The 13992-nt window shown below is 32.9% G+C and overlaps 1 pseudogene; it reads right to left on the reverse strand.

The window, feature by feature from the left end:
• Positions 1-2280: 2280 nt before the first annotated feature.
• Positions 2281-3244, reverse strand: LOC127557101 (etoposide-induced protein 2.4 homolog; annotated as a pseudogene).
• Between the last annotated feature and the right edge of the window lie 10748 nt (positions 3245-13992).

The following is a 13992-nucleotide window of genomic DNA, read 5'->3' on the forward strand; positions in this document are numbered from 1 at the left end:
TAATATTTATTGACAAAATATCACTGGTATGTCAAGAAATCTCAGCTTCAGAAGTCCTCCTCATGGACAGTTGATTTTAAATTCAGTTGTTTAGTTCCCCTGTAAAAAAAGAAAGTTCTAGCATATCTAATTGGAAAGGACTGAGAACCTCTAACAAGAAATAGCATGCTGTAGTGGTGAAGAAGCCAAATATCAAAGTTAATGGTCACGTACAATTGCGGACACATTATCCTGTGTGAATCTAGGCAAGTCATTTAAATTATCAATAGTCTAAATAATTCTCTGAGACTAAAAATTGCAGGGAAGATGCTGACTTTCATTGGTAAAGGGAGGTACAATATTGAAAGTTCCTTACACCAGTGAAATTACAAGTGCAGTTTCTTTTTCTCTATTTCTTTATATATCATAAATGTACACAATATATATTATATATGTATAGATCTATGTGTGTAGATATATTTATATAGATTTATTTATAGATGTGTTTAGATATATTTTTATATTTATGTAATTCATACATATGCAGGTATATGCATATACCTATAAACATATGGAATATATTATGAATATGTGGAAAGGAGAATGAGAATTGATAATGTGAATATCTGAGTTTTCTAGCCAATTAGGCAGTATAGAGTAGCAGAAAGCACACTGCTCGGTAGTCTTAGTACCTTAGTGCCTGAGGGAAAGGAAGAGGAGGAGGAGGAAAAAGAAAGGGAGGAGAAGAAAGAGAAGGAAGAGAAGGAGGAAGAGGGGGAGGAGGAGAGAAACAGAGACAGAGGGAGACAGAGAGACAGAAAAAGAGGCAGACAGAAAGAGACAGAGACAAACAAAGAGAGAGACAGAGACAGAAACAGAGAGAGTGAGAGAAAGAGAGAGAGAGAGAGAGAGAAGAGAAAGAAAGAAAGCTTGCCGTGAGTAAAATCTTGATTCAAAATACAATTTAGTGATTTACCATCAATTTTTAAGAAATGTTATCAGAGCATTGGGTTTTCTAATATATATAATATGAACTTTAATATAGAAATATGAACTTCTAAATATTAATTAACCAAATCAATGTGACTCAACTTCAGCTATATTATCAAAATTAGATGCTATGGGTATACATTCTATTTTAAATAGCTGTGTGTATCCTTAACATCAATAAACTCCCAAAGTCTGACACTTTCTTTGCTACTCAGCCTTCAATTTTTAACTTGAACTTCAGAGACAAAGATGTGAATTATTGCTCAGAAGGATAATGATTATTCACCAGAACCAAACTCTCCAGTAAAACAAATTGTCTCCTCTGACAGATCATAAATATTAATAAAAACCTTTGTTGCAGGAATTGTAGACAAGATCAGAAAAGTAAAAAGAATTCATAGTTTCTATAGTGGAGCTAGCCTAAGGGGAAATGAAAATACCTGGATTGTGGTGGACAACTAGCAGTAATGAAGAAGGATGGCAAATCTCTGGAATCAAAAATGAACAGTTGAAAAAGGACCACTAAGTGCATTAGGGCCTCTTTGCGTACTGTAGTAGAAATTAAGCCCCACATTAAGGGAATTCTTGAACTAAATACAGCTCTTTGACCAAGGTGCATAAAGGGAAAAGTAAAAATGAAAATGAAAGCTTAAAAATATTCAGTACACATAATACATTTGTATGTGCTCTTCTTTGAATCTTTGATATAACAGGAAAGCAATATGATGGCTAAAATTAGGCCCATAGATTGATGAAAATGTGTCTTTTCCCTTCCTTCCATACTTACTAGAGAATTGATTATTTATGCCTTGAAAGCACCTGGCTTCCTCTATACTAGACCCTTTCAGACCCTTGGAGCTTGATATTTTGAATGATTTTATTATAATATATCATATGGTATTTGAATACTTTGCAGTCAAGTATTAAAAATAATAAACTATTTTACAATGCTAAATTAATTTAGCTATTTTTTTTCTTATTGACAGGGGAATGCTCATAAAGGCACCATTTCAGTTTTACTCAATAACAACCTTTTTTTTTTTTAAATTAGTGTCTGTAATACAAGTCTATGCATATGGATATTAAAAAACTAATTTAATATCCAAAATATCCTATAATTCTAAGGCTATTTTGATATTTGATGTACAATTTTGTTGAAAGCACAATTATATTTTCCTTCCAATTTTCTCAAACTGTTAACAAAAAATATATAAATCTTAAAGTAGATTAGCAATATTATGAAGTGCTTGTAGATTTAATGAGATAGATAAGCAACTCATTGAAACAATCTTGAGATTTATAATTGCTTATTTATCCATTGCTACTTAATATCATTGATTTTGGCATTAAAATAAAGAAGTCTTTTTGATCAATCATAGTCAGAGGCATATTTACTACTTCTCTTAATCTGCTTTTGGATAGAAAAGTTGCATTAAGAATGTTATCTTTTTTTCTTTTACATTTCCTACAAGCATGAATTATGAAGCCATTAAAATTGACCAAGGTTAGACCAAATCCAGAGTAGTAAGGCCAGTTATTTTAGTGTTGGATAATTGCTGATGCATTTAAATTCCTTGTTAAAGCAAAGGTACTCAAAACAATAAAGTGAGTAGAGAAGAGACATATGCAGGAGACTGACCAACTGGCCAATGAGATGGATCTGTAATAGACTGACAAACATGCCCTGGATCAGAAAATGGGCCTGCAGTAAAAGGTTTAAAAAGCATGGGTGATGATCTTTCTGACACTTGGGAATGGTTGAGGTTTCCTCCTAGATACTCTGAATGCCAGGTCAGCAATATTCTGAAACCATATGGCATTCACCATTTTACTAAGCACAAAGAAAGGGAGCACCCACAGAACACTAAAGATAAAAGTGAGGGAAAACTCAAGCCTGGACTAGATGTCTCTATGAAGGGAATCTCCAATAATTTGAACTCTTACTAACTGAAGCACAGGGATGCTCAGTAAAACAAGAAGAGACTCAGCCAGAATACTCCCCCATTCCAAGTATAGCACTTAAAAATTCTGCTCACTATCGTTGGCTCTCATTCCTGTTCTTCACTTAGGGCTTTTCTCCATGGTAAAACACTGCTTGCCCTTCTTCAGTGCTACTCTTCCTTTTTCTGTTGGATCCAGGCATCCAATTTGAAGATGATGCTTGATTCCCCTGATAAGATCATGGAAAAATGTTTTGACTACTTCTGCAACAATTACTTACACCACCCAAACTATCAACTATAAGACAAAGGGAAGAGGAGGACCTTTTCAACATGAAGATCCTGAAAACACAAGATGACGCAGCCCCACTCCCAGCTTGCCACCTCCACCACCACCATCCCCTGCTGCCTTTCCAATCTTTACTTCTCTCCAGACCTAAACAGCATCCCCCGTATTGGGCATGCTAAAGCTCCTGATTTTCTCTCTTGAGGTAAATCTGATAAAGAGTAAGATTGACACAATTCCCATCCCTCTCCCTACTTTCCCTCAATTGTAATATATATTTGCCTCTTTATGACATGTAATTTGTTCCATGTTAACTCCATTTTCTTCTTCTTCCAGTAAAATCCCCTTTTCTTCTCTAGTTTTTTTTTTTTTATATTGTCACAATAAAATCAAATTTTACCAGCACCCTCTAAGTATACCCATAACAGAGATACCGGTCTCAAGAGTTAAACATATCATCTTCCCATATAAGGATGTAAGCTTTTTAACTTTTAAAAGAAAGGTTTTTTTTTCTTGTTTTTTGCCATTTTATGCTTCTCTTGAGTTTTGTATTTGAAGATCAGATTTTCTGTTTAGATCTGACTTTTTCATCAGAAATGAATGAAATTCACCTGTTTCATGAGTGTTTTCCCCTGAAAGATAATGCTTAGTTTGCTGTATAGTTGATTCTTGGCTGCAATCCAAGTTCCTTGGCCTTTCATAATATCAGCTTCCAGACACTTTGATCTTTTAAAGTGGATACTAGGTTCTGGGTAATTCTGATTGTGGCACCTGGATATTTGAATTATTTCTTTCTAGCTGCTTGTGATATTTTCTTTTTGAACTGCTAATTCTAAAACTTACTTACAATGTTCCTTGATGTTTTCATTTTGCAATTCGCCAATTGAATGGAGGTGTTCTGTTCATTGTTTTTTTTTTTTTTTTTTTTCCATTTCACAAATTCTATTTTGTAAAGAATTATTTGGTTTTCCATTTTTGTCAAATGTATTTTGTTAGGAGTTATAGGATTTTTCCAATTCACTAAATCTATTTTTAAGGATTTTTCATCAAACAATTTGTTTCCTTTTCCAAACTCTCATTGTCTTTCCCTATTTTTCTCCTAACTCTCTTCTGAGATCCTTTTTGAATTTTTCCAAGACAACTTTAGTTTGGGACTAACTAATATCACCCTTTAGGGCTTCATCTGGAGATGATTTGCCTTTAGTATTCTCAGGGTTTGAAGTCTATTCTCTATCTCCATAAAAGCTATCTAAAGTCAAGGTTCTTTTTACTTTATTGCTTATTTTTTTAAAGGTTGAGATTGAATATCTCACAGCTAATCTGCTGATCCACTGGCTTTCAAGCAGGAGAGAGTAGCCAACATTGCTGTATTTTGACTGAAAGTTTCCTACTTGATTCCCAGCACCCAGATGCCACACCACTTGTGTCCATCTGCTTCCTTCCACTGTCCACGTCAAACAGACCTTTTCTGAAGTACTTCCAAAATATCGTATTTTGTAAATTTGTTACACTTCAAACATTTGTGGGTTCTGTCACTTCAAAACCATTTCAGAGGCTTGATCTGGTATTGCTCTCAGAGACATCAGAAAAAACTTAGATAAAGATCTGTCTACTCTCTACCATCTTGATCCACTCCCACAACTTGACTTTTATGGAAATGTTTTGCATAACTTCACATGTGATTTCTTAATTGTGAGTGGGGATAAGGGAGAAAACCAAGAACTCAATAATCTTAAAAAATAAATGTGAAAAACAAATTGTTTTGAAAGTAACTGTGGAAAAATATTAAATAAATAAAATTTTGGAAAGAAAATAGAAAAAAGAATTTACATGTACAAAAATGCTTGAAATGATCCTTTTTGTAGTCGGAAGTGGAAACTCAGTGGATATTCATAAATTGAAGAATGGCGAAATTAGCTATGGTTTATGCATGTAATGGAATATTATCATTCTGTAAGAAACAATCAGCAGAAGAAAAGGCTGACTTGCATGAAATTATGCCAAAGTGAAGTTAGTACAACCAAAAGAACATTGTATACCATAACAACAAGATTATATAATGATCAACTGTGATGGACTTGACTCTTTTTAACAATGAGGTGTTCTAGATCAATTCCAATAGACTTGTAATGAAGAGAGAGATTTACATCCAGACTATGGAGACTGAATATGGATCAGAGCATAGTATTTTTACCTTTTTTTTGTGGTTGTTTGCTTATTTTTCTCTCATTTTTCCGCTTTTTGATCTGATTTTTCTTGTGCATTATGATAAATGTGGAAATATTTTTAGAAGAATTGCACGTGTTTAACCTATATTGGATTACTTACTATCTGGAATATGGGGATGGGAGGAGGAAGGAAGAGAAATTCAGAATACAACGTTTTGCAAGGGTAAATGTTGAAAACTATATTGACATGTATTTTGAAAATGAAAAGGTATTAGTAAAAAATTTAAATTATTTTTTAAAGAACACTATTTTGAAGACAGAGTATCTATTTCCTAATCCAAGTCTTTCCAATTCTGGACAGCTTCAAGTCATGAGGTCATATTTTTTTCCCTCTTTTCATCTTTTATACCTTATTACTAATTCTGCCTTGAGAGTCATACAAAACAACTTCATACTACACAAGAACCTTTCTTATTTGAGGTTAGCCATGTATAATTATTTTAAGCATATATCCATATTAGTTATATTGTAAAAGAAAAATCAGAGCAAAAGGGAAAAAACACGAGCAAGAAAAAGCAAACAAAAAAGGTGAAAATAGAATGTTTTGGTTCATATTCAGGCTCCATAGTTTTCTCTGTGCATGTTAATGGTGTTTTCTATCCTACATCTATTGGAATTGTCTTTGATCACTCTATTATAGAGAAGAGCTAAGTCTATCAGAGTTGATTATCAAATAATTTTACCTCTTCGATCTTATTGGCTTTTTTGGCTGCACAATGTTTTGTGCATAATGTTTTCTTGGTTGTTCTCACTTCACTCAGTTCATGTAAGTCTTTCCAGGCTTTTCTGAAATCAGCCTGCTCATTATTTATTATAGAATATTCCATTATATTTATATACTATAACTTAGTCATTCCCCAATTGAGGGGGAACTCAATCTTCAATTCCTTGCCACTACAAAATACAGACATTCTGGGATGTGTTTTATGATGTCTTTGGATGACAGAACAGTAGAGACACTGCTTGATCAAAGAGTATGCATAGTTCTACAGCCCTCTGGGCATTGTTCCAAATTATTCTCCAGAATGACTGGATCAGTTCACAATTACACAAAGAATGCATAAGTTAAAACAGTAATTTTAATCAAATTATTTTAATGAACCTTAAATCACTAGCTATCTTCAAGTATGAACTTTTATTTTGTTTTATTTTAGAAGAATATCTTCAAAATATTTAGGGCACCTGTAATAGATAATATTACTAGGGGATAATTACTATTTCTTTTAGAGACAAGTTCCTTTAGAAGCAAGTATAGAACATAATTGTTTACAAAGAAGTTTACAATTTCTGAATTGTTTTCTTTTTCAGAATTACTAAATTCAAGGATTAAAAAACATAATTGGAATGATGTTTGTAGATAAATTGTGCATAAATTAAATTTTATATTTGATATTTTACCATGAGACAAATTATGCACTTGCAAATTAGATGAGATTATTTTTTTTATTTCCATACATATTGTTAAGAGATATGTTTCCTTTTGAACAAAACCCTATAATTTGTACAGAAGTAGTATAAAACAGTAGAATTTCCCCCAGAATATGCATGGGAAAGGGCCTGTTGGTAGTCACCCAAAATGTGCAGAATTCAGCTATTTTCTTAGTCACCTCCCCCCCCCCCCCCCCAAGCTTCTCTGGCTTCTTTCAAGATTTAATTCAACTAACCACTTTCTCCAGGAGACCTTTTTCAATTTACCCCTACTTTTCCTCCTTCTTTACTCCCACTTGTGTCTTCCTTCTAAGATTATCTTACCTTATATAATGCTTCCTGTGTATATCATTTATAAATGATTTTGTCAACATGCTACCTCTCTCATAAGATTTCAGTTTCTTCAGAGATAAAAACATGTTTTTGTTTTTGATTCACTTTTCATTGTATTGGCACTTAGCACAGAGACTTGCACATAGGGGTTTCCTCACCTGTAAAATGGGGATAATAACATCATCTACCTCCTAGACTTGTAAGGGTCAAATGAGGCTTATTATACATCCAATCTGATGTCCCAGAGATAGATATTTTTCAATTTAGAATACATTTGGGGCATCTATCAAAGAAATAACAAAGGTAGGATTAGGCATAAAATAGCTATTTTCTTGACCATAAGGATAAATATATAAAATGAAAAAAATTAAGACTCCTAATATAGCCAGAATTAATATTTAAAACATGAATATGTTTTAAACATAAAAAATATTTAAAAATTAGCCCCCATAAGGCTTACTATGCTCTCCTCAGAAATTGATCCTTTAATATTAAAACAAGAAGCACTTTGTGGGTCCACTGGGCAAGTTTATTAACTTTGTATTAAATGTCTGAGCAACTCACTGTTGATATCTTCTGGTGAGTGAAGACATTGTTTATATTTCTCTTAATAATTGTGTTCTACTCTGGAAATGCTGTAATAACTTCAGGAAGCAAGAGGCAATGAGCACATTGATCTAGAATCTCTTGATTTCTTAAAATCAAAAGTTTGTCACAGAGGCTAGAAATACTTTTTTCACAATCACTGATCAGTTATCTATGCTCATAGAAAGATATGCAAAGCAGAAGAGGCAGACAAAGACTTTTTCTGTTGCTGTTTAGTTCTTTCATTTTCCTCTGACTTTCTATGACCTCATTAGGGGTTTTCTTAGCACAGATATTAGAACAGTTTGCCATTTCTTTTTCGAGATCATTTTAGGATGAAAAAATGAAAGCAAACAAGATTAAGTGATTTGTTCAGGGTTACACATCTAGTAAATATTTGACATGAGATTTGAACTCAGATTTCAGTGACTTTAGTGCTGCATTTATACCAATGGCACCACTTAGGTGCCCCAGCAAAAAAAGAAAAACAAACAAACAAACAAACAAAAAAACTGACTGCATATGTGTATGTATATGCACATATGTGTATGTATATAAACATGCATATGTAGACGTGTATGTCACTATATATGTATGTGTATGCATATGAAGTGATTTCAGTTCAGGCACTGGTTGTTGGGTTTTGGTCATATGAAGAATTCAGAATGGCCATTTCCTTTGGCAAAAGGTAGGTTTATTTAGGGAAAGAGGTTGCAGGCAAATTAGATATGGTAAATATAAATTAGAATAGTAATTATGAAATAGAATTGGGAATGCATATTAACAATTAACAATGGAAAAGACAAGTTCCCTAGTAGAACTCATAATTAACCAGGTAAAAGGAAACAACCTATGTGTTTGGAATATGCTCTTAACTGGCATAGCCAAGTTAACTATGAGGAGAAAGAATTCATGAGGCCAGTGGGAAAATGATAGGAGAGACATCAAGTGGCATGGGAAAGGGGGGGAAAGGAAAAGACATCATAAGATAGAGTGATGTATGTGTATATATGTATGTATGTCTGTGTATATATGCGTATATATACACACACACACATATATATGTATACACACACACACACACACACACACACACACACCAACCAAAGGCTTCTTGTTTCCCAATTTCTTTGGGAAACCTCCTTTCCACCTTCACCCCCAAAGATTGGGGCAAATCTCTACTTCAACTTATGTCCTCAGAAAGTGGACCAATCCAGCAGAACAAGTAATGAAAAAGCATCTTTTAATTATCCAACTTGCATATATATAGGGAACGGTTAACAGACCAAGGTTAAATTGTACAATGAAACCAATATAAACAACATTAAAAGGCAAGTACAAAGCAGAGAAAAAGATATTTACAGCCAATGTTTCTGATAAAAGACTCATTTCTAAAATAAATAAAGAATTGTGTCAAAGAAGAAAACAAGTCATTCCTCAATTGATAAATGGTCAAAGGATATGAACAATTTTCAAATGATAAATTACAGTCATCTATAATCACATAAAAAAATACTCTAAATCACTATTGATCAGACGACTACAATTTAAAACAACTGAGAAGTACCACTTCACACAGCACAGATGTGAGTGTGTGGTGACAGGAAAGATGATAATTGTTGAGGGGATGTGATAAAACAGGAACACTAATGCATTGTTGGTGGAGTTGAGAAAAAGATCCACTTGTTCTGGAGAGAAATTTAGAATTATGCCCAAAGGGCTATAAAACTGTGCATATCTTTTGATCCAACAGTACTACTACTGGATCTATATAACAAGGAGATAAAAAAAAGGGGGGGGGAAGCACCCATATGTGCTAAAATGTTTGTAGCAGCTCTTCTGGGGAAAGCCTATCAATTGGGGAATGATTGAATAAGTTATGGCATACAAAAGTAATTAAATATTATTATCCAATAAAAAATGGTGAACAAGCTGATTTTTGAAAGGCCCAGAAAGATTTACATGTACTGATGCTGGATGAAACAAGTAGATTCAGGAATGCAGTGTACAGTAATAGCAAGATTTTTCAATGATCAAGAATGAAAGATTTGGTTCTTTTCAGCAGTTCAGTGATCCAACATAATTTCAATAAATTTGAATAGAAAATGTCATCTCCATCCAGAGAGAGAACTATGAAGAATGAATGTAAATCAATATATGCCATGTTCACTTTTTTCTTCTCTTTTTTTTCCTTATGTGGTTTTTCCCCTTTTGTTCTGATTTTTCTCTCTCAACATTATCCATAAAGAAATGTGTATTTAAAAAATTTATGTACATGTATAGTCAGAAAAAAAGAAACAATTTTTAAATTTTAAAAATAACTTTTAAATAATTGTTAAAATACTCTATTAGGTTTATTCTGTCCCTTCAGGAGTTTTTTGACAAAAGAAAATATATCTATACAGAAATAATTATATCAGGGGTGTAAGAATCAGTTGAAGAATTTGGGGTGGGGGAATTTTGTGCCCAATAGTTGAAAAAAAACTGTACCATATAAATATAACTGTGATAATTGTGTTATTATATTTATGGAATATTATTACCCAATCATAAACATCAACTTGATGAGTCTAAAACATGAGAGGACATAGATTTCTTTTCTTTATCTTTTTAAAGTATGGATGTGAGCTTTAATCCAAACAAATTAGTATTAACTATAAAAATGATTTTTCATTGAACCTAGTATCTTCTTTGACTTAGTCATAGGAAAAAACATTATTGGTTGAGTTTGACTTACTTCAATAATGTTGCATCATGCCTTAAATATATTACAGACGTAATGACATGTTTTGTCAATTGATAGGGTTTCAAATGAGGAACAAAAAAATGTTGAATGGAAAATAAGTTAACTCAGGTTTTGCCCATCTTTTGTTCTTAGTTTTGTTTGAAACTTAGTAATACTTTAATATATTTAACATGTATTGGTCATCCTGCCATCTGGGTGGGGGTGAAGGGGGAAGGAGGGGAAAAATTGGAACAAAAGGTTTGGCAGTTGTCAATGCTGTAAAATTACCCATGCATATAAGTTGTAAATAAAAAGCTATTAAAAATAAAAAAAATAAAATAAAAAGAAATTTAGTAATACACCTTTCCAAGTTTGTAGCTATTACTGTAAGAGTGTGGTATTTAGTGTGGTATAGAGTTGTAATAGAATAAATACAAATTTGTCTATATTCCCTGTATTTATTACTACTCTGTGTAAGCAACAAACCTACTCATATACTGTCTTCCTAAAATATCATGTAGAGAGTCCTTACTTCAGGAAAAAACATGCATCAAGCATGATATTTTCAGTTTATGTTACCAATTTCTCATTCCAAATGGGTCTGCTAGAAATTGTATACTTTAATTTTTAAATATCTTTCTTAAGAACAATATTTTCTCTCTTCAAAAGAGCACTTGATTTATGTTGGCTCTAAAAGTAGAAAAGCAATGGAATAAACAATGTCTATGTACCAGATGGAGGATAAGAGCCTAGTATCTGGGAAGAAGCTTTGGAGTCACAGAGCCAGGTTTCAAGTCCTGCAACTGCACAAGTAGTAATAGGCAAGCAATCTAATCTCTTTGGGCTTCAGTTTCCTCTTCTATTAAATGAGGGGAGGAAATTATATAATGTCTAAGGTGACTTTCAATTCTAAATCCCTGATGTACAGCTAAAGTATCTTTCTAACTGCCACCAGATGGCACTCCAAATTCAGAAAATCAATTCAAGTTTCTTTGTGCCAGTGCAAACATTAATGCACTTCTTCCCCCATCCCTATTCAGTCCTTCCTGCATATATACAAATAGACTTTGCTTCCGCAATTCAACCCAGTTTAATTTCATATCACTTAATTTGGGGCATAAAATAATTACATTTAAAATAGCTTATGGCCCTATGCCCATTTAGATTATTATATCTTTCCCAAGTCCCCTTGAACTCAAAACAGTTCATACTTTCATTGTAGTAAGAGTACAGTCAGTGAACAGTTAAGGTAAAAAATGCATATATATCTTAACTCCTGAGAAGTTGATTCCTGACACGCCTAGAAAAATATGAAATTTCAGCATTCAAGAAGCTAAAATTACTCCTGTTAAGAATTGAATTTTATATTTTACTTTCACAAAGAATTTCTGCCAAAAAGCATTTGCAGAGAAAGGCTGTCAAAGTATCCTCCCCATTTTCAGTTTCACAAAGAGGGTAAAGAAAACCAGGATTCTTTTCCTTAACTAAGGCACAGTGAGCACTATAGATATATCATACTTCCCATTCTTGGGCCCAGAACACAATGAATTCATGTTACAGGTTTATATTACCTTCTGTTATATCTTTCATATTTTCATGCTATTTTTCTCTGCTATTTTCTGACATCTCCCCCTGTAAAATACAGGTTTTTTTCTTCCTTCCTTTAAAAAAATGTCCCACTGCAAAAATGATATTAAACAGCCTCAATTGAGGATTTTCATGCTAAAGGACATCTTGACCTTGAGAGCTAAAAGATTCTGCAATGAAAAAGCGTTTCATAAAATTCAACACCCACTCCTATTAAAAATATTAGAGAGTATAGGAATAAATGGAGTTTTCCTTAAAATGACCAGTAGTATCTATTTAAAACAATCAGTAAGCATCATATGTAATGGGGACAAACTAGAACCATTTCCAATAAGATCAGGGATGAAACAACTTTTGCCCATTACTATTCAATATTGTATTAGAAATGTTATCTTTGGCAATAAGAGAAGAAAAAGAGATTAAAGGAATTAGAGTAGGTGATAAGGAAACCAAATTATCACTCTTTGCAGATGATATGATGGTATACTTAGAGAACTCTAGAAACACTACTAGAAATAATTCACAATTTTAGCAAAGTTACAGGATACAAACTAAATCCACATAAATCATCAGCATTTTCATATATTACCAGCAGCAAGAGATACAAAGTGAAACCACTTAAGGCAAAGTCAGGAACTATATGAACACAATTACAAAACACTTTCCACACAAATAAAGTCAGATGTAAATAACTGTAAAATGTCAAGTACTCTTGAATAGGTCAAGTAAATATATTAAAAATGACAATACTACCTAAGTTAATCTACTTATTTAATGCTATACCAATTAAACTCTCAAGAAATTATTTTACAGATCTAAAAAATAATAACAAAATTCATCTGGAAGATCAAAAGGTCAAGAATTTCAAGGGAATTAAAGAAAAATGCCAATGAAGGTGGCCTAGCTGTGCCTGACCTAAAATTCTATTACAAAGTAGCGGTCATTAAAACAATTTGGTACTGGCTAAGAAATAGAGTAATCGATAAATAGAATAGGTTAGGTACACAGGACAAAATAGTCAATAACTATAATAATTTAGTGTTTGACAAACCCAAAGACTCAGTTTTGGGGATATGAACTCACTGTTTGACAAAAAACTTCTGGGAAGATTGAAAACTATTATAACAGAAACTAGTCATTGACCCACACCTAACACCATATACTAAGATAAAGTCAAAATGGTTTCATAATCTAGACATAAAAAATAATATTATAAACAAATTAGAAAAACAGAATGGCTCACCTCTCAGATCTGTGGAGGAGGAAGAAATTTGTGACCAAAGGAGAACTGGAGATCATTATTGATCACAAAATCAATATTTTTGATTATATTAAATATATGAACATATATATGAATATATATGAAAAGCTTTTGTACAAACCAAACTAATGCAGCAAAATTAAAAGGGAAGCAATAAACTGTGAAAACATTTTTACCTTCAAGAGGTCTGGCAAGGGCCTCATTTCTAAAATCAAGAGATATCAACAGACAATTTTCAAATGAAAAAATTGAAACTGTTTCTAGTCATATGAAAAGATTCTCCAAATCATTATTGATCAGAGAAATGCTAATTAGGACAACCCTGAGATACCACTACAACCTGTCAGATTGGCTAAGATGACAGGAAAAGATAATGATGAGTGTTGGAGGAGATGTGGGAAGACTAATACATTTTTGGTGGAGTTGTGATCAGATCCAACTATTCCAAGAGCAATTTGGAACTATGTCCAAAGAATTATCAAACTATGCATACCCTTTGATCCAGTAGTGTTTCTACTAGGCTTATATCCCAAAGAGTTCTTAAAGTAGGGAAAGAACATCCAGAGGTAGATTATGTGCAAAAATGTTCATGGCAGTCCTTTTTTTAGTGGAAAGAAACTGAAAACTAAGTGGATGCTCATCAGTTGGAG

Source organism: Antechinus flavipes, chromosome 3 (assembly GCF_016432865.1).
Source record: "Antechinus flavipes isolate AdamAnt ecotype Samford, QLD, Australia chromosome 3, AdamAnt_v2, whole genome shotgun sequence".
In the NCBI taxonomy this organism is placed as follows: domain Eukaryota; kingdom Metazoa; phylum Chordata; class Mammalia; order Dasyuromorphia; family Dasyuridae; genus Antechinus; species Antechinus flavipes.